General features: G+C 36.2%; 2 pseudogenes; both read left to right on the top strand.

The window, feature by feature from the left end:
• On the top strand, positions 3,859–4,678 carry monDomV1R-ps1205 (vomeronasal 1 receptor monDomV1R-ps1205 pseudogene; annotated as a pseudogene).
• On the top strand, positions 8,848–22,164 carry LOC100020468 (prostaglandin E2 receptor EP3 subtype-like; annotated as a pseudogene).
• Positions 22,165–23,413: the final 1,249 nt, after the last annotated feature.

Here is a 23,413-nt window from a genome sequence, read left to right as displayed (position 1 = left end):
GCAGTTTCAGTCTCCCAACTGTGACCTTGTCAGCATGGGGGTCTATTGGCACCCCATAGAAAGGTAGGGGTGTCAGGCAAGGAAAGTAGAGAGTAGGAAACCCTAACACTTGTTCCCTCTGGTAGACCCCCCCCCAAGTTCTCAAGGTTCAAGGCTGAGTGCCAGCTTCCAGGAAAACCACCTTCCTCCTCCACCTCCCAGGTTGAAAAAATCTTTTTGACAGTTGGCTTGAGAGTTCTAACCCCTTTAGAACTCCCAGGCTTCTCCCTCTTCTCCTCCACTGCTCTTCAGCTGATCTCTCCTTAAGCCTGGCTTCTCATTGCAACCCTCTGGATCTCTTTTTCTTACATTACAGATAGAAACTATAAGTAAATTAGGTGAACATACCATAGTATACCTGTCAGATATTTGGGAAAGAAAAGAATTTAAGATCAAAGAAGAGACAGAGAACATTACAAGATGTAAAATGAATAATTTTGATTACATTGAATTAAAAAGGTTTTGTACAAACAAAGTCAATGCAACCAAAATTAGAGAGTAAGAAACAAATTGGGGGAAAAAGTCCTTATAACAAAAACCTCTAACAAAGGTCTAATTTCTCAAATACATAAGGAACTAAATCAGTTATCAAAAAAAAAAACAAAGGCATTCCCCAACTGATAACTGGTCAAGGAACATGAATAAGCAGTTTTCAGATAAAGAAATCAAAACTATCAATAAGTACATGAAAAAGTATTCTAAATCTCTTATAATTAGAGAAATGAAAATCAAAACAACTCTGAGGTACCACCTCACACCTAGAAGACTGGATAATATGATAGCAAAAGAAAGTAATATATGTTGGAAGGTATGTGGCAAAATTGGGACACTAATGCTTTGCTGGTGGAGTTGTGACTTGATCCAAAAATTCTGGAAGGCAATTTGGAACTTTGGCCAAAGAGCTTTAAATTACTGCCTGCCCTTTGACCCAGCCATACCACTGCTGGATCTGTGCCCAAAAGAGTTAATAGGGAAAAATATCTGTACAAAAATATTTATAGCTCAACTCTTTGTGGTGACAAAAAATTGGAAAATATGGGGATACCCCTCCACTTGGGGAATGGCTGAACAAATTGTGGTATCTGTTGGTAATGGAATACTATTGTGCTAAAAAGAATAATGAGCTGGAGGTATTCCATGTGAACTGGAACAACCTCCAGGAACTGATGCAGAGCAAAAGGAGCAGAACCAGGAGAACATTGTACACAGAGACAGATAAACTGTGGCACAATTGAATGTAATGGATTTCTTTACTAGCAGCAATGCAATGAAATGTGACAATTCTGAGGGACTTATGAGAAAGAACACTATCCACATCCAGAGAAAGAACTGTGGAAGTAGAAATGCAGAAGAACAAACATTTCCTTGATCACATGGTTCAATGGGGATATGGTTGGGGATGTAGACTCTAAATGATCACCCTAGTCCAAATATCGATAATATGGAAATAAGTCTTGATCAATGATACATGAAAAATCCAGTTAAAGCTCATTAGATACAGGAGGAGGAAGGAAGGAGGGGAGGGAAAGATCATGTAACCATGGGAAAAAATATTATAAATTAAATAAATAAATAAAAATAATAAATAAATGAAGCTATTCTGCTGAGTTACTGGAAAATGCAGTTGAAGAATACAGCTGATGTTCAAAATCTGTCATTTTTTAAATGTTTCCACATCCAATAAAAAATTCATTTTACTTTTTTAAAAGATAAAATGGTAAATATTTTAATAATGATAGTGTTATTAGATCAAATTTTTACACATCTTTTTTCTTCAACTAAGTCCAGCATTTGAACTGTATTATGTCAGAAGATTAAAATGAAATGTATTATTTAGGAAAAATAAATAGGTAAATCTAGATGAGTAGATACCTTTAACTCAACTTTGCTACTATATACTACCTATATGACCTTGAGAAAATTGCTTCAGTTCTCTGGCTTTCAGTTTTCCTCATCATTTGAATGAATTTTATGATCCATTCCAGTTTTGAAAGAATACTTTTAAAGAAAAGTTCCTAATTAGGTAACAACAATTTTTGTAAATTTTTATGTAAATTATTTTTTCATAAAATTATTTTTATAAAAATTAACTTAAAAATGTATGTTTCCTTTATTTCTTTTGCCAAAATAAAATATCACATAAAAAGAATTTTTTTTTAAAAAACAGTAATGTTGAGAAGGTAAATGTGAAAAAATCTTTAAACAAGTTTACTCCCTTCATTTTTGTTATAGCCCACTATGCTTCTGAGTGAAAGGAAGAATAGAAGTATTGATTAAAGAAAAACGATGTTCTTGAGACTGGCTGAGAGGAAGTGAGGGGGTAAATGGCTTCATCCTTCTCAAAGTAGGAACCGTCCAAGAGTTTGTAGCTAGACTTCTCCTAACCTAAATACTCCAACGTACACCCTACCTATCCTTAGACTTGTAATTAAAAAAAAAAACAACCATAAATGTATGTGTGTATATATATATATATATATATATATATATATATATCATTGGACTTCTCATTTTCTATTTAGTATATAAACATTTAAGGATGCAGATTTGCTTTTGAGTTGTGTTTAGGTTACTCCTCATCTATGTACTTCAGTATAAATATTGTCATTAAGTTTTGATTTTTAGAAAGTTTGTTTTGTCATGCATGTTCTCTCAATTTGGATTTTTATCATCTTTGTGTATATTGTTCTCTTGATTCTGCTTCACTTTTCCACACTACTTGTGTCTTCTCATATTTCTCTGTGTCCATTATATTGTTTCTTACAACAAAGTATCATTTCACAAAAAATATGAAGCAGTAAAGGTTTTAAAAAAAGAAGTTTAATGAGACCCAATTGAGCAAAGTCACCTTAAGTATATTTAAGAATGAAACAGAAAGGTGGAAAACAAATAAAAAGGAGTGAAAAAGATGTACAAAGATGTTTATAACAAATTTTTGCCACAAAGGGCAATAGGATGTTGACTGAGAAAATGATGCTGAAGAAAACAAAAATGGCAAAAGCTAATGGATGAAAGCAACCATATATTAAGGATTCCCATGCTGAACAAATCTAGAGGATTTTGAGAGATCAATTCCCATCTGAAAGAGAGGGCAGTACCAAAGACCTAAAAATATGACAGATGTTTTCATTGAACTCCAAATAGTAACTGAGAATATCAATTAATCCTCAACTTTATCATCTTAATAAAATTTTATTGAGAATAATTTATACATCGCTGATCAAAACATGAACAGACAAACTTTTACATATATTGCTTAATTACTATCATTGCCAAAAAAGGCTTTATAAAGGAATGTAAGGGATATCCTAAGAGAGATATCTGAAAAGTCTATTCTTTACCTTAATACTTTATTCTTTGCCCTTGTACTATAACTGACCCAGAAGGAAGAGTTGTGAGGGAGGGAGGACTAGTAATTTAATGAGGGCAAGGAATAAACAATAGATAGCCACATGCTCCATGAGGATCTAAACAATGTCAAGATATTTAGAGAACAAATGTCCCCAAGATAGTGAGTGGACTCCTAAGTGAAAGATTTATAGGAAAATAGGAATGAATGATGTAAGATGGAGTGATGGATAAAGATTGTTATCTTTAACAAAAGGGAATGTGTCCAGGAAATATTGTTGAAGGATGATATTTTTGCTATGCTTCATAAGAAACCAACAGAATGCTTCTAAGTGATCTGATGTTGAGGATTTGTACCCTCTTTCTGTTATTGAATTCCTGGGGAATCCCTGACTATTCCTGATACACATAAAATTTTTAATTTATTCATCTCTACCATAAGAAACTTATAGATATGGTCACAACCCATTGGACACTAGGGCACTTTGCACTCAAGGAATTTCTGATACTATGGCCAACTTTGGGATGAAAAACTTTCTGAATGATTTGGGGCATTAGATGATTATGTATTTCTATCGGGTGGGCATGGGGCTTTCTACTGGTACAACCTGTCTCCAGAGACTATTCAAGTCATCACCATCAGTCCCATCAATTCAAAGTGGATTTGGTTAAATCTCAGAATAAACAAATATATAATTATGTTCTTCCTTTTTATCTGGATCATCAATATGGTGATCTACATACCAGTCATTTATTTCATTCAATCCAGTGAAAATTCCACTTTGTACCATCATGGTACATGATGTTCTTTGAAATACCATGCCACTAAGCTAAGTCTTCTTTCTATGGTTCCTAATTTAGTTCACATTGTCACATCTGCCAAAGATTTCTTCTTTCTCACCCTAATGAATTTAGCCAGTAGTTACATGGTGGTGTTTCTCTACAGACATAAAAAATATATATTTAGCACATTCATAACAACAGTCCCTCCTCTAAGTCTTTCTATGAGACTAGGGCTACCCAAACCATCCAGTTACTGGTGGGCATTTATGTTATATTTTACTGTATTGGCTGTTGCCTTATAATATAATTAGCTGTCTCTCATAAGAAAAGCATGGCCTTGGGTAGCATTATTCCTGTTCTAAATTATTGTTACACTGTTCTCTGTTCTTTCATGTTGACAAACCCTGATTTCCAGGCCCCTAGGCTAACCTGCATCCTCAGGTCCAATGGATGGACAATTCACTCCATATTCTACCTCTCCACTGAGATGCTCCAAATTAAAGAATAAATTCTGAGAATCCTAATGGGAAATGTTTGTGCTCATTGACCTGGACTTTTTCTAAAATGATTAAGAACACCTAAAATATCTGTTTACTATATAAGAAAGAAGCCATGCTGAATGTGTATAGAAGACAAAAGTCAGGGGAACAGGGCAACAGAGAGGAAGTCAAGGACAGTCTGTCACTCCCTATATAAATGGATTTTATTCTATTTTCTCACATCAGGGATGAACCATCCAAACTGGAACTAGGAGCTAGGCTCTTCCATCCTTGAATCTCATGTGCTTTTGACATTCTCATTATTTCCTTAAGGTTAACTTAACCAAACTTTGTGATTCATCTCTTCCTTGTACTTCTCAAGTACTGGAGGAAATAATTATATCTTGCTGACTGTATCTTTCTAATCTTAACTGGACTTGTCCTGCTGCACAGAAATCCTTTTAATAATCTGATACAAGTTCTCTGTCTCTGTCTCTGTCTCTCTCTCTCTCTCTCTCTCTCTCTCTGTCTCTCTCTGTCTCTCTCTCTCTCTGTCTCTGTCTGTCTCTCTCCCATATAGTTATTACACATATTTTATTTTCTTCAATATCCTAATGTTACTTTTTTTCTGTCCTTATTGTCTCTGACCTCATAAACAGTTGCTATTTTAAATATTCTTTTGTCCCCCTATCATGTCTTCAAATAACATACTCTCTTTTTGCTTATGCTCATAGAAAATAAGCTATAGGGAAATCACAAAGGCTACATTTCCAGTACAGGTTGGATATTCCTTCTCTCATGATCTGCCACACTGAGGTAGGAAAGGGAGCTAACCAATGGAACAACTGCCTCCTCAAGACTCACCTTCTGTCAACATCTTCAATTTCTACTTCTTTGAGCTTCATTCCACCCTTCTGGTCTTGGCCCACTCTGATCTTTCTTGTAATCATTTGTAGATTTCTCTATTTTAATTGAAATTAATTAATTATTTTTATGTCATCTTCCCAGGAAGCCTCTTATAACAACAAAAGAAAACCCTAAGAAAAATATACAACATAATGTCTTTCTCTCCATCTTCTCAAAACCTGTCCAATCCACTTTTATTCCAGCCTCTGAAGATGAGCTGGTCTTTGCTCATAATTAAGTAGACCCCTCACTTGTACCTTTGATTTTGTTCCATTTCTTTTCAAAGCCTCTCCATATAGCAATCCTTTTTCACACATCTTCTGTTTCCCTATACTTACTGACTCTTTTCATTCTTCCTACATATATGTCCAGATCTCCCTCATCCTTAAGAAACCTTCAGTTTAACACATCTTCCCCTTAAGATATGGTTGTATATATTGCTCCTCACTGTCACCATCAGCTCCCTATAAAGCATCATCTATTCTAGTATATCTACTTCCTCACCAAGGCATTATTTCTTAAATCCCTACAATGGTTTTAGATTCACAACTCAATGTAAACTGCTCTAAGAATACTAAAATGATCTCAATTACTAAATCCATTTGCTTTCTTTTGTCTTCATGTTTCCTGATCATTTTGCAGCATTTGACACTATCGACTACCCAGTTACTCATAAATACTCTGTGCTACAATGGCACTTTCTATTGTTTCTCTTCCTACATGCCTGATCATAAGGTCTTAGACATCTTTGCTGATTCATCAGAAAACTTTCATACTTTTCTCCTATGTATATATATATATATATATATATATATATATATATATACATATATGTGTGCACACATATTTGTGTGTAATTCAGGAAAAACATATATTTTATATATGTATGTATATATATATATATATATATCAGTGTGTATTTTAATGTATATACCTTTGGTGTGTTTCAGTATTTATAGAGAAAGAAATTCTTCAAGATAAAGGGCATAGAATATCCTATGCCAAAACTAATTATGGGGACCATATTTACTTGAAATGCTGTCTGATAGAATACTCCCAGGGAAAATCTGATGATAAGAACAGTGCCATTAATGGCTGTGTAAGGAAAAATCATTGATTTAAAGTCTGAAACCATCATTTGTTAGTTTTCTTACTTTCTCTCTGGCAATTATTATTACCTACAGTGAAAGCAGTTTTTCATGAGGCAGGAACTTTCCATACTATGCCTCAGTTATTTAAGCATCATTTAGAATGTTTAAGAGCAATAAGTATTACTCTCATGCCATGTATATGAGAGACTCATTATGTCTCTTCTATTGTTAATGATGAAAGGAAGATGCATTAGCAGGCTGCTGGCTCTTTCCTGAACAACTTCCTTCAGACCTTTTTATGTCCTAATAGTGATAATCCTTAATTAATAACCCTAGTCCTCCCTGAACCACAGACCAGCCTTTGTAGTGACAAATTCTAAACTCAGAATAGTCCTAGAAAGAGATAGGTAACTATTTGGTGATTTCTAGGAATTACATACTTTTTGAGTTGATTCCTCCCTACCAGCAGTTGTCTAACTCACCTTTATTACTATTGTAATAAACATAATAGCATTCTTTACTATTCTGTTTGAATTCTCATGAATACAATTTCAAAAAAAACAAATTCTGGGTATGAAAAAATCATTTTATTATTTTAAGTCAGTCAATAATCAATAAAATGATTGTCAGTGATCTCTCTAGGTTATTGTATTAAAGACCCTAAGAAAGCATCTTAGGCCAGTATAAATCCAGATCTGTCCTGCTAACAGCAAAAACCCTCCCCTAAAGAAGGAGAAGCAACTCTGCCTGGGGAATAATAAATCAGGAGATGGGTTGACAGCTCTCAGCTCCTCCTGTTTACTTTACAATTGTCCAATATCAGCAGCTAATTATTTTAATTGTAGAAAAGTTCTGATAATTTCATAAAGAAAGCATGTTGTCCAATAGAGAAACTGACCATGTCAAAATGACCTTTTTTAAAATAAGGGATAGTGGAAAAAATGGTAGTCTTTGAGTCAGAAGATTTGCATTTAAGTCTCAGTTTTGACATTTTGACATTGACTTTTTAATTCTAGGGAAGACATTTAAACTTTTAGAGCATCAGTTTTCTCATTTACAATAAGGATAGAAATATTTGTAATAATTGGGGGGGGGGAGGGAAGAATGCTTTCTAACCTCTGAAAACAGCCAGATGGTACAGTGGATGGAGTGCTGGGTCTGGAGTCAGGAAGATCTGAGTTCAAATTTGGTCTCAGACACTTCCTAGGTGTGAGATGCTGAAGAAGTTACTTTGCTTTCCTCAGTTTCTTCATTAGTAAAAATGAGCTGGAGAAGGAAATGGCAAACCACTCCACTTTGCCAGGAAAACTCCAAAAGGGGTCACAAAGAGTCATGACTGAACAACAACCCTTAAAGTTCTTTATAAATGTGATATCATCAGCATAATCATACTGCTATTTAGAATTAATGGCATTACAAATGAATAAAAATTTTTTTGTTAAATGTTCACTATGTGAAGAGTGCTAGGGAAACTAATAGAAAAATAAATCAGTTTCTGCTTTCAGGTTGTTCACATCAGGAAAAGAACACCAACAAAAGTTTTCAGCTGTGAGTCAGATGGAAGGATCCCTTAGTCCTTAGGGTGCCATGGCAAAACATGCATAGGACTTACCTATGGCTATGTATGCTGCTGCTGGATGAAAAGCTTTCCAATGTTCTCTTGAGTCCTCAATTTTCCCATTGTACCTGGGACAACTGTTTTCCCTGCTTTGATCCTGGGCAAGTAATTTAACCCTGTTTGCAGAAGTTTCCTCATCAGCCCAGGAGAGTGTCTCCAGACAGGCATTTCAAACCAATGACCAATGCCGAAGAGGCTGAGCAGCAAAGGGCAGTCTCTCAAGCCTAGGAGGCAAAAGTCTCACTAGAGTAAGCAGCCATCTTCAGCATGAGTCCCCAATGCAGAAAGCCAAATCTTCACCAGAATCCAAAGTCCGAATCAGGAAGCTGAAATCTAAAGCCAAACAAACAAACAAAAAAATGAACAACTTCACCAGAGCTCACACCCACAAAGCAAAAGACCCCACAGGAATGCCCAGGATCCCAGACGTCCTGGCTTATATGCAGTTTTCTCCACCCTCCAGCTCTCCTCCTCACATCTTAGGAATCAATCACAGTCTTCCAATTTGCCTAACTGGGGCAGTGTGTGTGGTCTTTTAGGAAATGAACTTCCTTTTCTAGTAAAAGGTCCTTACTAACTGTTAATGACCAAGTGTGAAAGGTGAGGGACTCCAAGTTATTGATTGATTAAGTTAAAATTTTAAAAAAAAGAGTTTAAATTTTCTTTCACAAAAGAAAAATAATAAATGTTGGAGGGGATGTGGCAAAATTGGGACACTACTCTTGGAATTGTGAATTGATGCAACCATTGTGGAGGGCAATTTGGCATTATGCCCAAAGGGCAATAAAAGACTGTCTGCCCTTTGATCCAGCCATAGCACTACTGGGTTTATACCCCAAAGAGATAACAAGGAAAAAGATATGTACAAAAATATTCAAAATATTCATAACACTGCTAGGTTTGCATCACAAGCCTATAAAAAAAAATGGGAAAGATTCTGTTTGTTCAAAAACATTTTTAGCTGCACTTTTTTCCCCTCTATTTGAATAAGTTTATTTAGTCAATGTAGAACATTATTCCTTGGTTACAATAATCATATTATTTCCCTCCCTGTCCTCCACCCACTCTTCCAGCAACCAATGCGCAATTTCATTGGGTGTTATGTCCTTGATCAGAACCTATTTCCATGTTGTTGTTTACACTAGGATGTTCATTTAGAGTCTATATCCCCAACCATATCCCTTCGAGCCATGTATTCAAGCAGTTGTTTTTCTTTGGGGTTTTTACTCCCACTGTGTTTCCTCTGAATGTGGATAGTGGTTTTTCTTGTAGGTTCCTCGGAGTTGTTCAGGGGCATTGCATTGCCACTAATGGAGAAGTTCATTATATTCAATTGTACCACAGTGTATCACTTTCTGTGTATAATGTTTTCCTGGTTCTGCTCCTCTCACTCTGCATCTATTCCTGGAGGTTGTTCCAGTCCCCATGGAATTCCTCTGCTTTATTATTCCTTTGAGCACAATATTATTCCATCACCAACATATACCACAATTTGTTCAGCCATTCCCCAATTGAAGGGCATCTCCTCATTTTCCAATTTTTTTTTTTTGCCACCACAAACGGCAAGAAGCTTTGAATATTTTTGTACATATCTTTTTCCTTGTTATCTCTTTGGGGTATAAACCCAGCAGTGCTATGGCTGGATCAAAGGGCAGACAGTCTTTTATTGCCCTTTGGGCATATTTCCAAATTGCCCTCCAGAATGGTTGGATCAATTCACAGCTCCAGGAGCAATGCATCAAAGTCCGGACTTTGCCACATCCCCTCCAACATTCAATACTTTCCTTTGTTCTCATGTTAGCTAATCTGCTAGTTGTGAGGTGATATCTCAGAGTTGTTTTGATTTGCATTTCTGATTATAAGAGATTTAGAAAACTTTTTCATGTGCTTATTAGTAGTTTTGATTTCTTTAACTGAAAATTGCCTATTCAGGTCCCTTGCCCATTTTTCAATTGGAGAATGGTTTGATTTTTTGTACAACTGGTTTAGTTCTTTATAAATTTGAGTAATTTGACTTTTGTCAGAGGTTTCTGTAATGAAGATTGTTTCCCAGTTTGTTGCTTACCCTCTAATTTTGTATGAATTCATTTTGTTTGTACAAAACCTTTTTAATTTGATGTAATCAAAATTATTTATTTGACATTTTGTGATTTTTTTCTAGCTCTTGCATGGTTTTAAAGTCTTTCCTTCCCCAAAGATCTAACAAGTATATTACTCTGTGTTCACCTAATTTGCTTATAGTTTCCTTCTTTATATTCAGGTCATTCACCCATTCTGAGTTTATCTTTGTGTAGGGTGCGAGATGTTGATCCAAAACTAATCTCTCCCATACTGTCTTCTAATTTTCCCAGCAGTTTTTATCAGAAAGTGGGTTTTGGTCCCCAAAACTGGGATCTTTGGGTTTATCATAGACTGTCTTGCTGAGGTCATTTACCCCAAGTCTATTCCACTGATGCTCCGTTCTGTCTCTCAGCCAGTACCAAATTGTTTTGATAACCACTGCTTTAGAGTAAATTTTGAGATCTGGGACTGAAAGTCTTCCTTCCTTTCCATTTTTTTCTCATGATTTTCCTGGATATCCTTAATCTTTTGCTCTTCCAAATGAACTTTGTTATGTTTCTTTCTAATTCCATAAAGAATTTCAATGGGTATGGCACCAAATAAGTAAATTAATTTGGGTAAGATTGTCATTTTCATTATGTTAGGTCATCCTACCCATGAGCAATCAATGTTTTTCCCATTGTTTAGATCTAGTTTTAATTGTGTGGAGAGTGTTTTGTAGTTGTGTTCCTATGTTTGTCTTGGCAGATAGATTCCTAAGTATTTTATATTGTCTAAGGTGATTTTAAATGGAATTTCTCTTTCTAATTCTTGCTGCTGAGATGGATTGGAGATATATAGAAATGCTGATGACTTATGCAAGTTTATTTTGTATCCTATAGCTTTGCTAAAGTTGTTGATTATTTCGACTAGTTTTTTGGTTGATTCTCTAGGATTCTTTAAGTAAACCATCATACCATCCACAAAGAATGATAGCTTGGTCTCCTCATTGCCAATTTTAATACCTTCAATTTCTTTTTCTTCTCTAATTGCTACTGCTAATGTTTCTGTTATAATGTTAAATAATAGGGGTGATAATGGGCATCCTTGTTTCACTCCTGATCTTATTGGGAATGCATCTAGTTTATACCCATTGCAGATGATGTTTGCTGATGGTTTTAAATATATACTATTTATTATTTTTAGGAAAGGCCCTTCTATTCCTATACTTTCTAGTGTTTTCAATAGGAATGGGTGTTGTATTTTATCAAAGGCTTTTTCTACATCTATTGAGATAATCATGTGATTTTTGTCAGTTTGTTTGTTAATATGGTCAATTATGTGGATGGTTTTCCTAATATTGAACCATCCTTGCATTCCTGGTATGAATTCTACCTGGTCATAGTGAATAATGCTTGTGATGATTTGCTGGAGTCTTTTTCCTAGTATCCTATTTAAGATTTTTGCATCTATATTCATTAGGGAGATTGGTCTATAGTTTTCTTTCTCTGTTTTTGACCTGCCTGGCTTTGATATCAGTACCATGTTTGTGTCATGAAATGAATTTTGTAGAACTCCGCTTTGGCTTATTATGTCAAATAGTTTGTAATATTGGGATTAATTGTTCTTTGAATGTTTGATAGAATTCATTTGTGAATCCATCTGGACCTGGGGATTTTATCTTTGGGGGTTCTTTGATGGCTTGTTCAATTTCTTTTTCTGATATGGGGTTGTATAGGTAATTTATTTCTTCATCTGTTAGTCTAGGAAATTTATATTTTTGTAAGTATTCATCCATTTCACCGAGATTGCCATATTTGTTGCCATATAATTGGGCATAGTAGTTTTTAATGATTGGCTTGATTTCTTCTTCATTAGAGGTGAGGTCTCCCTTTTCATCTTGGATACTGTCAATTTGGTTTTTTTTCTTTCCTTTTTTTATTTAGACTGACTAGTACTTTGTCTATTTTATTTGTTTTTTCAAAGTACCAGCTTCTAGTCTTATTTATTAAATCAATAGTTCTTCGACTTTCAATTTTGTTCATTTATCCTTTGATTTTTCAGATCTCTAATTTAGTCTTCATCTGAGGATTTTTAATTTGTTCACTTTTTAGTTTTTTAATTTGCATGCCCAATTCATTGACCTCTGCCCTTCTTAATTTGTTAATATTTGAACTCAAGGATATGAATTTCCCCCTGAGTACCACTTTGGCTGCATCCCATAGGTTTTGAAAGGATTTCTCATCATTGTCATTTTCTTCAATGAAGTTATTAATTGTTTCTACGATTTGTTTTTTTAACTAACTGGTTTTGGAGAATTGTATGGTTTAATTTCTAATTAATTTTTGATTTACCTCTCCATCTACCCTTAATAATTATTATTTTCATTGAATTGTGATGTGAGAAGTTTGCATTTATTTTTTCTGCTCTTTTGCACTCGTTTGCAATGTTTTTATCCCCTGATACATGGTCAATTTTTGTGAATGTACCATGTGCTGCTGAAAAGAAGGTATATTCTTTTCTGTCCCTATTTATTTTTCTCCACATGTCTACTAACTCTAATTTTTCTAAGATTTAATTCACTTTGCTTACCTCTTTCTTATTTATTTTTTGGTTTGATTTATCTAGTTTGGATAGAGGAAGGTTCAGGTCTCCCACTAGTATAGTTTTTCTGTCTATTTCATCTTTGAGCTCCTCTAGTTTTTCCTTTAGAAATTTGGATGCTATGCTATTTGGTGCATAAATGCTGAGTAAAGATATTTCCTTATTGTCTATACCGCCTTTTATCAGACTGTAATTACCTTCCTTATCTCTTTTAACTAGATTTATTTTTACTTTCGCTTTGTCAGATATCATGATTGTGGCTCCTGCCTTCTTTTTATCAGTTGATGCCCAATAGATTTGGTTTATCCTATTACTTTCACCCTATGCTTATCTACCTTCCTTGTGGTTTCCCTGGCCAGCAGGGCCCACAAGAAGGGGTTCTCCTTTGTGGTAGGGACCCGAGGAGAGTCAGGGAATCTGAGAACCTGGGTGAAGAATGACAGATACAGACAAATCAGTATTTAGATAGGGCAGGTAAACCCCTATGATATTCTCCTTGGAAGGAAAATATGAGAATCAATGGAACACGTGGTAGAGAAAGAAATTAAGGCAGAGAATGCAAAGCACAGAGAGGCTAGAGTTCCAAGAGAGGAGAAGGTTTTCTAGGGAGGAAAAGTTCCTAGAGAAGAGAAGATCCCAAGAGAACAATCACGGGGCTGCCTTCTGTTTTTATTACAGCATGATTTGGGAGGCACTCTCAAGCACGTAGCAATTACATAATAAAGCATAGATAATTCAGATTGGATGACAAGGTGAAGGTGACACCTTTTGGGCGTGTAGATTTCAACCCGTGCTTTCTCAAAGGAATGTGACTCTGAGCCAAATGTTAATGAGTTTGTCTTAGGCAGAGGCCGCATGACCAGATCAAAAGACCATCCACAAATATCAGTGGTATGACCTTGTGTCTGAATCATTTCTATTTCATAGATGTGAATATGCTTGGAATGCTACATTCCTCATGTGTGTTTCTTGTAAACAGCATATGAGAGGGTTTTGGATTCTAATCCACTCTGCTATTCGCTTGCATTTTATGGGTGAGATCATTCCATTCACATTCAGAGTTATGATTACTAGCTGTGTATTTTCCAACATTTTGATTTCTATTCCTTGTCCTGCCTTTTCTTCTTTCACTATTTCCTTCTACACCAATGTTTGTTTTTAATCAGTCCCCCTAGTTCCCACCCCTATTTTACTTCCCTTTCTACTCCCTCTCTTCTTATCCCCCCTTATTTTCCCTGTAGCCTTTCTAAATTTGCCTCCCCCAACCCTCTCCCTCTCTCGTACTGCTTCCCTCCCCACAAGTCTGTTTGTTACCCTTCTACTCCCCTATAGGGCGCAAATCTATTCTCTGTCCCAATGGATTGATTGTTCTTCCTTCTTTGGGTCAATTTCAAAGCACGTAAGAGTTGAGTATTTCCTTTCTACAACCTCTTTACCCTTCCAGTGTATTGATATCCCCCCCCCAGCCACGAGCTTCTTTGTGACATATAAATGTACCCCCATTTCTTTCTTTTCCCATTTCTTTTCATATTAACCTCTTTTTTTAGCTCTAGTTGTGTATATATATATATACACACACACACTTGTATATGTATTAATGCATGCATATATATATATATATATATATATATATATATATATAACTATTTATGTCTTGACCTTTCATGATATACAGTTTATCACTGTTCCTCTAAGTGTAATTCTTCTAGCTGCCCAGGTAATAACAACAGTTTTTAAGTTACCAACGACCTCTTTTCTTATAGGGATACATATCATTTTAACTTACTGAGTCTCTTAAAAATTTTTGTTGTTGTTGTTTTGTTTTGTTTTTCTTTACTCCCCTCTTTTATAGTTGCCTTTTGATGATTCTCTTGAGTTCTGTGCTTGGACATCAAATTCTCTGTTCATGTCTGATCTTTTCTTTACAAATCCTTGGAATTCTATTTTGTTGAATGACCATACTTTCCCCTGTAAGAATATAGTCAATTATGATGGGAAGTTGATTCATGGTTGTAGACCTAGTTCCCTTGCTTTCCGGAATATCATATTCCATACCTTTTGGTCCTTCAATGTGAATGCAGCCAGATCCTGCATTATCTTCACTGTGGTTCTGTGGTATCAGAATGACTTCTTCTTGGCAGCTTGTAATATCTTTTCTTTGGTCTGATAGCTCTTGAATGTGGCTATAACATTCCTGGGTGTTGTCAGTTGGGGATTAAGTGCAGGAGGTGATCTGTGGATTCTTTCAATCTCCACTTTTCCCTCTTGTTCTAGGATATCAGGGCAGTTTTCCTAAATAATTTCCTGTAGTATTATGTCCAGGCTTTTTCTTTTGTTATGGTCTTCTGGTAGACCAATGATTCTTAAATTGTCTCTCCTTGAACAATTTTCTAAATCCTCTGTTTTGTGAATGAGATGCTTCATATTTTCCTCAATTTTTTTCATTCTTTTGGTTTTGTTTTATAGTGTCCTGCTGCCTTTTGAGATCACTTAATTCCAATTGTTGTATTCTTGTTCTTAAAGACTAGATTTCATCCCTGGCTTTTTGGTCATCCTTTTCCTTCTAGTCTGATTTTCTTTGGAGGTCATCTTTCATCCTCTTTGCCTCATCTTTCACCTCCTTTGCCTCATTTTCCAACTGGTTGATTTTGGCTTTCAAGACACTATTTTCTCATTTCAGTTCAAGTGCCTCTGTTTCCAGATGACTTATCTTAGTTTTTAAGTTCTTTTCCCAATTGTCTTCAGCCTCTCTTAATTGTGTTTTGAAATGCATTTTTTGTTCTTCCACAGTCTGTGTCCAATTTGCCAGGAATTCTGATTCATCATTTGATGATTCCTCCCCCTCTGTTCTGTTCACTGTATAGAAGCTGTCTATTGTAATTTCTTTCTTCTTTTTCTGTTGTTTGCTCATATTCACCCCTTCTTTGCTCTCCATATTTGTCTGTGCTTTTGCTCCTCTCATTTTTTTGGTTTTGGTGGCTTCTGTTAGTCTGCCCTCTTGGAGCTTTGACAGAAGATCTCTTGGTGCAGTCTCTGTGGGAGGTTTGTTGGGGGTTTGAGCTTCCCTGTCCTCTGGAGGCTTTTGATTGGATTAAAGTCCAGTATTCAATTAGGAGGGGTCTTGAGCCTAGGCTTCCAGGAGCTCTGAAGACTTTTCATGGGATTAAGTTCAGCTGCGTTGGGCTGGGTGTGCTCTGAGGCCAAAACCTCTTGTAAGGCTGGAGCAAATATGGAGGATCTCCACAGCTCTGGCCAGGATGCTAGGTCTATGCTCCCTCTCTAGTTCCTTCCTCCCATCTGTTTTCGGCTCTCTGAACTTGGCACAGCCCTGCCCACAAGGTCCACCCTCCAGACAAGCTCCTTTGTCCACCCAGGAGTTCCCACTGCCACTGGATTCTCAGTGCTCTAGGTGGGTGGGGGGAGTGGTCCTGGGACCTTCCTTCTGCTTTCCCCTTAAACCCGAGTGTTCTCGGATTCTGGCTATTTTTTTGGGGGGGGGTGGAGGGCGTACCTTTTGAATTGAGTCTAGCAGGAGGCTTCCTTGGCTCTGTCTTGTTGCTAGGTTTGATTCTGAGTCCCCTAGGAGCATTCAGTTTGTGATTGGTAAGGAAGGGTATTCAGCAGTCTGAACTTTTGTTCCTTCTAGGCCTCCATCTTGACTCTGCCTCCCTATAGATTCTTAGCTGCACTTTTTGAAGTAGAAAAATATTAGAAAATGAGAGGGTTTCTCTCATTTGGGGGATGGCTAAACAAATTGTATCTGGAGAAAAAAACTGTGGGAGTAGAAATTCAGAAGAAAATATATGATTTATTCTTTGTTTATATGGGCATATGATTTGGGGTTTTCGTTTTAAAAGATTATTATAAAAAGGAATAATATGGAAATAGGATTTGAGTGATAATATAAGTATAACCCTGTAAAATTGCTTGTTAATTCCAGGACGGGGGAAGAAAGAGGGGAGGGAGACAGCACGAATCATGTAACCATGGGAAAAAATGTTTAAAGAAAAAAAAGAAAACACTCAAATAAAAAAGAGGCATGAAAGAGCATTCACAATGGAGAGGAAGGTGGATGAAAAGATAAGGAGAGAAGGTGAACCTTACTCTCATTACAACTGGCTCTAGGGAAAAACATACACAATCAAGTATAGAAAGTTATTTTATCCTACAGGAAAATAGGAGGGGAAGGGAATAAGAGAAGAGGGGTGGAGCTAGAAAAGAGGGTAATTTAGGGAAGTAGAGATCAGAAATAGGATGGAAAGTAATATACAATAATTATGATGGTGCAAAAATTTTATAAGTATCTCTGATAAAGTCCTCATTTCTCAAAAACATAAATAAACTGACTACATAAGAATACAAGTCATTCCCTAATTAATAGCTGGTCAAGGAGTATAAGTAGGCACTTCTCAGAAAAAAAATTAAAGTTCTCTACAGCCAATCAAAAAATATTCTAAATCCCAATGATTTAGAGAAAAGCAAATTAAAATACCTCTGAAGTAACACCCCACACCTATCAGACTGGCTATTGTGACAGAAAAGGAAAATGACAAAACTTGGAGAAGATATGGGAAAGCTGGGATACAAATGGATTGTTGGGGGAGTTGTAAACTGATTCAATCATTCAGGAGAGCAATTTGAACCTATACCCAAAGTGCTATAAAACAGAATATACCCTTTGACCTAGAAATACCATTACTAGATTTGCATACTAAAGAGATGAAAAAGGGGTGGGATGGGGGGGGAGGACCTATATATGGAAAAAATATTTAGAGCATCTCTTTATAGGGTGGCAAAGATTTGCAAAATGAGGATATACCGATCAATTGGGGAATGGTTTAGGAAGTTATAGTATATATAGTATTATTATGGAATACTATTATGCTATAAGAAATGATATGCAGGAGCAGCTCAAAAAAAAAAAACCTGGAAAGACTTATACAAATTACAGCAAAGTGAAATAAGCAGAATCAAGAGAATATTTTACAGTGACAGGAATACTTTACACTGACCAGCTATTTTCAGCAATACAATGATCCAAATCTGCCCCAAAGGACTTATGATAAAAAATGCCTTCTGCTTCCAGAGAAAAAAGAACTGAATCTGAATTCAGACCAAAGCAAACTTTTTTCATTTTCTTTCTTAATTTATTTTCTGTTTGAGTTTCTTCCACCAAAGAATTTGTATGGAAACATGTTTGCATGATTACACTTGCAAAACCCATAAAAGGTCACTTATCTCAAGGGGAATGGGGGGGGGGGTTTGGAGAGGAGGGAGGGAAGCAGAGAATCAATATTCATTGAAAAATACTGGAAACTATTTTACATGTATTTGGGAGGAAAGTAAAATAAAATGTAATACCATACCAAAAAATGAAGTTATCCTTCAAAGTTAAAATAAATTTTGAATCACAAATTTGTACAATTTTTCTTGAATATTTCTGGGAAGTTCTCTCTGTTTAATAAGAAGAATAACCTTGCTTTCTCAATTATTAAAACAACAAATCTAGTATTCTGAAAGATAGTCTTTATTTCTCTTGTTAAATTGATTTCTCTTCATTTAGAATTAAAGGAATGTCAACTCAAATGATACCTCCAATTATATAAAAATAATTTAAAAGACAATTTAGGGATTTACAGCTTCACACACACAAATTCTTTTTAACCCCTTATCTTGCTCTCACTTTCTTGTCCTCCAAACACCTTCAGCATTCAAGAATGCAATAGAGAAAGGGAAAAAACAGATCACAAAATATTCAGGGTGTAGTTTTCTCATTTTCCTTATTTTTGTTGCTTTTGGGGGATATGGATAATATGGAAATGTTTTAATGAATTCACATGGTTAATTCTTAGCATATTCCTTTCTTTTTCACTGGGTGGAGGTACTTTTTCAGTGCAGAGGGGAAGGAGATTTTGAAAATAAAAAAAAATTTAATAATTTTTTAATTGAAACAACAAATAAGAATTGCTACAACAATACAAATATTTTGGACAGATACAAGCAAGGGACCATAAAATTGAGTAGGTGGGAGAGAGAGTTGATGAAATTGCATTTGCAAGAATACAGAATTTTTTCAATAATCCCAAGGTAACTTACTGAAATACACTCATTTTAACATAAAAAAGAGAGAGACCAATATTAACTAACAACAACAACAAAGATACAATAGGATTGTAAAAAAAAAATCAAAGCAAAAAATACTTTCATAAGTAAGGTTTGAAGAATCAGACATTTTTAGATATTGTTCAGCACTTTCCAAATATGTTACCAAACCTTCAATAAAATACCCACAAGTATTGTTCAGATTCTGCTATGTATAGAGAATAACATCAGCTTTCAGGGCACTAATCAGGCTATAAGAAACCAAATCAAAGACTGAATAGAATGATTGCCCATTATTGTCAAACTACAAAAATTTTACCTAATAGGACAAATATTCTCCAATTTAAAAACATTTCCTCATTTTAAATTCTTTGCCACTACAATAAGAGTTCCTATCTTTCCTATCAAATCCATAGCATTTTAAAAATGATCTATGGTCTGTTTAGCCCTGAAGTGGAAATAAGAAATAAAAAAGAAATTTGACTAATATGACAAAAAGATGTAACTAATATGACAATTTTGTGTTTCTAATTAATAAATTCCTGACAAATAAATGAAGAAATTTTTCAGCTTAAACTTTTTTATTCTTTGGGATGTCAGAAACTTCCACTGAAAAGAGTGTCAAAGCAATTGTTGATGATATGATAATTAAAATTCTTTTAGGAGATGAAGTCACGCTATAACTTCCATATAAATTCAGTTCCCACTGTCTCTCTCCACACAGCCTGTAAGAGATCTCTCTTCAGGGACAGTAGAAACTGATTCTGGTAAGTGACATTATTTTTAAGCCTCTAAGTAAAAGTACTAAAGTTCTCTCTTTTTTTTTTAACACCATTGCTTTTTTTTTAAGTAATATTGTTTCAAAAAAAGGTTTTCTGCTCTTCAAAACAGTTTTGAAACACTGTTGTTTTATTCCTATGCCTCCTTCCTCTTTGTTACTTTTTTCTTTTCTTTTGCCCTTTCTATTATTTCCTCTCTTCTCTTCACTCTTGCTTTACCCTTTCCTCTACTGACTTTTCCAGTTTCATTCATTTCCATTTTTTCACTCATGGGATTAAGTTCAGCTGTGTTGGGCTGGGTGTGCTCTGAGGCCAAATTGGGATTGGGAGACAAAGAATCTAGGTTTAAGTCCTTCTTTGCCACTTAATCATTATTTTTACTTTTGAAAACAGCTTGTAGAATATAAAATTACTTGTTACTTAAGTATTTGATAGGTTTTGCTTGTGAATCTATGTGGGCCTTCTTGGTTTTTTTTTTAATCTAAAGAGGTCTTTTTTGTCACCCATTCAAATTTTCTTGCAGGAATTGGCTTTTTTTTTAATTACCTAACTTCTTTTGCATCAAAATTTGTAACTTTTTGTTTCATTTGAATTTTTGCCTCACAATTATGTAAAATCATTTGATGTTTTTTTATTTTCTTTTACTTTGATGTGATTTCCCCCTTTTATTTTTAATTTTGTACTTTTCATTTCTTTTTCATGCATTTTAAAATTTAAATTTGATTATCAGGGCTTGTTACTTTTTTTACCCTTTTCTAAAAAGTTTTTTTTAATTTTATTTTAGTTAAAATAATGAATAGGTATTCAATTCTGTTTATTTCACCTTTACTTTTTGAAATCACCTCTGTTGTTCTTTTTGTTTGATTAAATGATGGCCTCTCTTTAATATGAAGAAATGTCATGCTTAGATTTAAAATTCTTGAAATTATAATGTAATCTCTTGGCTTGTTCTAAGAAGGTCGTTGAGACAGTGAGATGGAAAAAAGAACTTGAGTACAAGGCAAAACTAAGAATGAACCTTAGGAAGAGCACAGTGAGTTCAAATTATTGTTTTCACTTTTGCTTGGTCGATTAGGCAGAGGGAGCTCCTCCAAGTAGCTGTGAGTGTGGCTGCCATACAGAAGCACAGGGAAGCGATCTCTCTTCAGGGGAGCCTGGGTGGTGGTGGCAACTGGCACTATGGCTGGCAGGAGGGCCCAAGCAGCACCTGCAGCCAGCCTCCTGCTGCTGCTCCTTTCTCAAAGCCTACCCTTTCCCCTGGCTCAGCCACTGCTGACAACAAAGGTGACCTCAAGGAGTTAGCAGGCAGCACAGGAGCCCGTGGATCCTCCCACCTCTCCTATAGCCTCCTAAACTACTCCCACCTAGGCATGTGGAGATCCCAATGGACCATACCACCCAGGCCCAAAATCACTGACACATGGACCACTGACGAGGGCAGCTTCATGTCAGTGGCCTACCCACTGGTCATGATTACTGGTGTAGTGGGCAATGTTCTCTCCTTGCTTCTTGTGTTCCAGAGCTACCATCACAAAGAGAAGAAGGGCAAGAAATCCTTCCTGCTCTGCACTGGAGGACTGGCACTCACTGACCTGGCTGGGCAGCTGCTCACCATGGTCATCACAATCTACCTGTCCAAGCAACCCTGGAAGCAGTTTGACCCATCCGGCCACCTGTGCACCTTCTTTGGCCTGATCATAGCCATGGTCGCCATTTGCACCCTCTTCATCTCCAGCATCATGACAGTCAAGAGGATGCTGGCTATCAGTGAGCCACATTGGTACTCCATCCACCTGAAGACATGAGCCACCAGGTCTGTGCTGCTGGCAGTGTAGCTGGCAGGGTTCGCCTTTGCCCTCCATCCAGTGGCCTGGGACATGGTGTTTCATCAGCACAGGTGACCACAGTGCCAAAGCAACTAACTCAGTGCATAACCTGGGAAACTACTTCTTTGCCTGCACTTTTGCCTTTCTGGGGCTCACATTCTTGGTGGTCACCTTCATCTGCAACCTGACATGATTAAGGCACTGGTGTCCCTCTGCTGGGCCAAGGCCATGGTGACCCAAAAGGACACGCAGTGGGGCAGGATCACCATGGAGACTGTCACCCAGCTCTTGGGAACTGTGTGTATCATCTCTGCCTGATGGTATCCTTTGTTAATTATGATTTAAAAAATCATCTTCAACCAGACCTCAATGGAACACTGCAAGATGACCAACTCCCAAGTGCAAAGACCAAAGGAATGCGACTTCTTGGCAGTCATCAGGCTGGCTTCCCTCAACCAGATTTTGAACCCCTGGCTTTATCTGCTGCTGAGAAAGATGTTCCTCTGCCAGGTAGCAAACCTTGTCTCCAACTGCTTTCCCCATAGATAGAAAGAGCAGCTTCTCTCCTTGTCTGAAAAGATCAAGCAGACAGGAGCATGAGAGAGAACATTTGAGCTATCCACAGGCTAACTGCTGTTGATAATGAATAGTCTTAAACCTTACTGTGAATTTTGGCCTTCTGTGTGGCATGCTGGTGTTTATGTATCCAAGTGAAATTAATCTTTTACATCAGATTAAAACACTCAATAATATCCCTGAGTTCCAAAAAAAAAAACACACACAATCTGGAAATACTAACAAATGGAAATATATATGCAGTCAAAAAAAAAGAGAGAGAGAAAAGGGGAATAAGGTAAAGATGTTTTGTTTTGTTTTTACCTTTCAAAACTGCAGTATTTTCCCATGAAAACCTTGAAATCTAGCCTTGGTGGATTAATAATATCATATAGCTATAATTGAGGATCAAGAAAGTGTTTAAAAGATATTCTCCCTGGAATGCAGACACTTTACATAGGGAAGAGAAGACAGACTGTAGGAAGATGCTTTCATCTTACTAAATCTAATCTAAGAAGCTTCCTCTAATTTTTCTCCCCTTGTAAGAGGAGAAATTAATTTCAACAGGACATCTGCATACTGAGAGGAAGTATGACAGCCAGCTTCAGTCTAGAAAACTATTATTTTTCATGCAAAGTGGTCTTCATCTTCACTGGCATAACATCATCCTGAAAAGAATCCCATAAAAATGGCTACAGAGCCCCTCTGAAATTGCAATAATGCAGCAAAATCACAAGTGAACAAATGTCTGCTACTAGGTTCTTTCAAATATAGACTGAAAGGTTAATGGGCATATTTTGTGCAATTTTTAACTAAACATTTTAAGTTTAAATAGTAAATCTGCACCATGCTGTCCTATTGTGGGCCAAGTGTGGCAAAAGGAGTCTCAATGAGAGAAGTAGTCCTGATTTATTCCACCATGCTTCTCACCTGGCAGAGCCAGAAGTATCACATATGCTTTATTCAAACGTCATAACTGAATTAGTCCTCCTGGAAATTAAAAGTTGTTTTTCTTTTAACTGGACATTTGTAGTAAGGGGGGGGGGGTGGGATTTCCCTTACCTCAGTATCTCTTTTTCAAGATTACATTTTCTCTGCAGCTTGCCCTTTTCCTGACTCCCTCAAGAATGCTAGGAGAGGAGGAGGGAAATGTTTGCAGGATTTAATCCCTTGACTCCCTACATTGTCCCTTGAACAAAAGTCAAAGAACTGCTGGTTCATCATCCTCAGTGCTATAGGGTAT

This window comes from Monodelphis domestica, chromosome 2 (assembly GCF_027887165.1).
Source record: "Monodelphis domestica isolate mMonDom1 chromosome 2, mMonDom1.pri, whole genome shotgun sequence".
In the NCBI taxonomy this organism is placed as follows: domain Eukaryota; kingdom Metazoa; phylum Chordata; class Mammalia; order Didelphimorphia; family Didelphidae; genus Monodelphis; species Monodelphis domestica.
The sequence above is the reverse complement of the archived record's forward strand: the minus strand, read 5'-3'. Positions and strand labels throughout refer to the sequence as shown.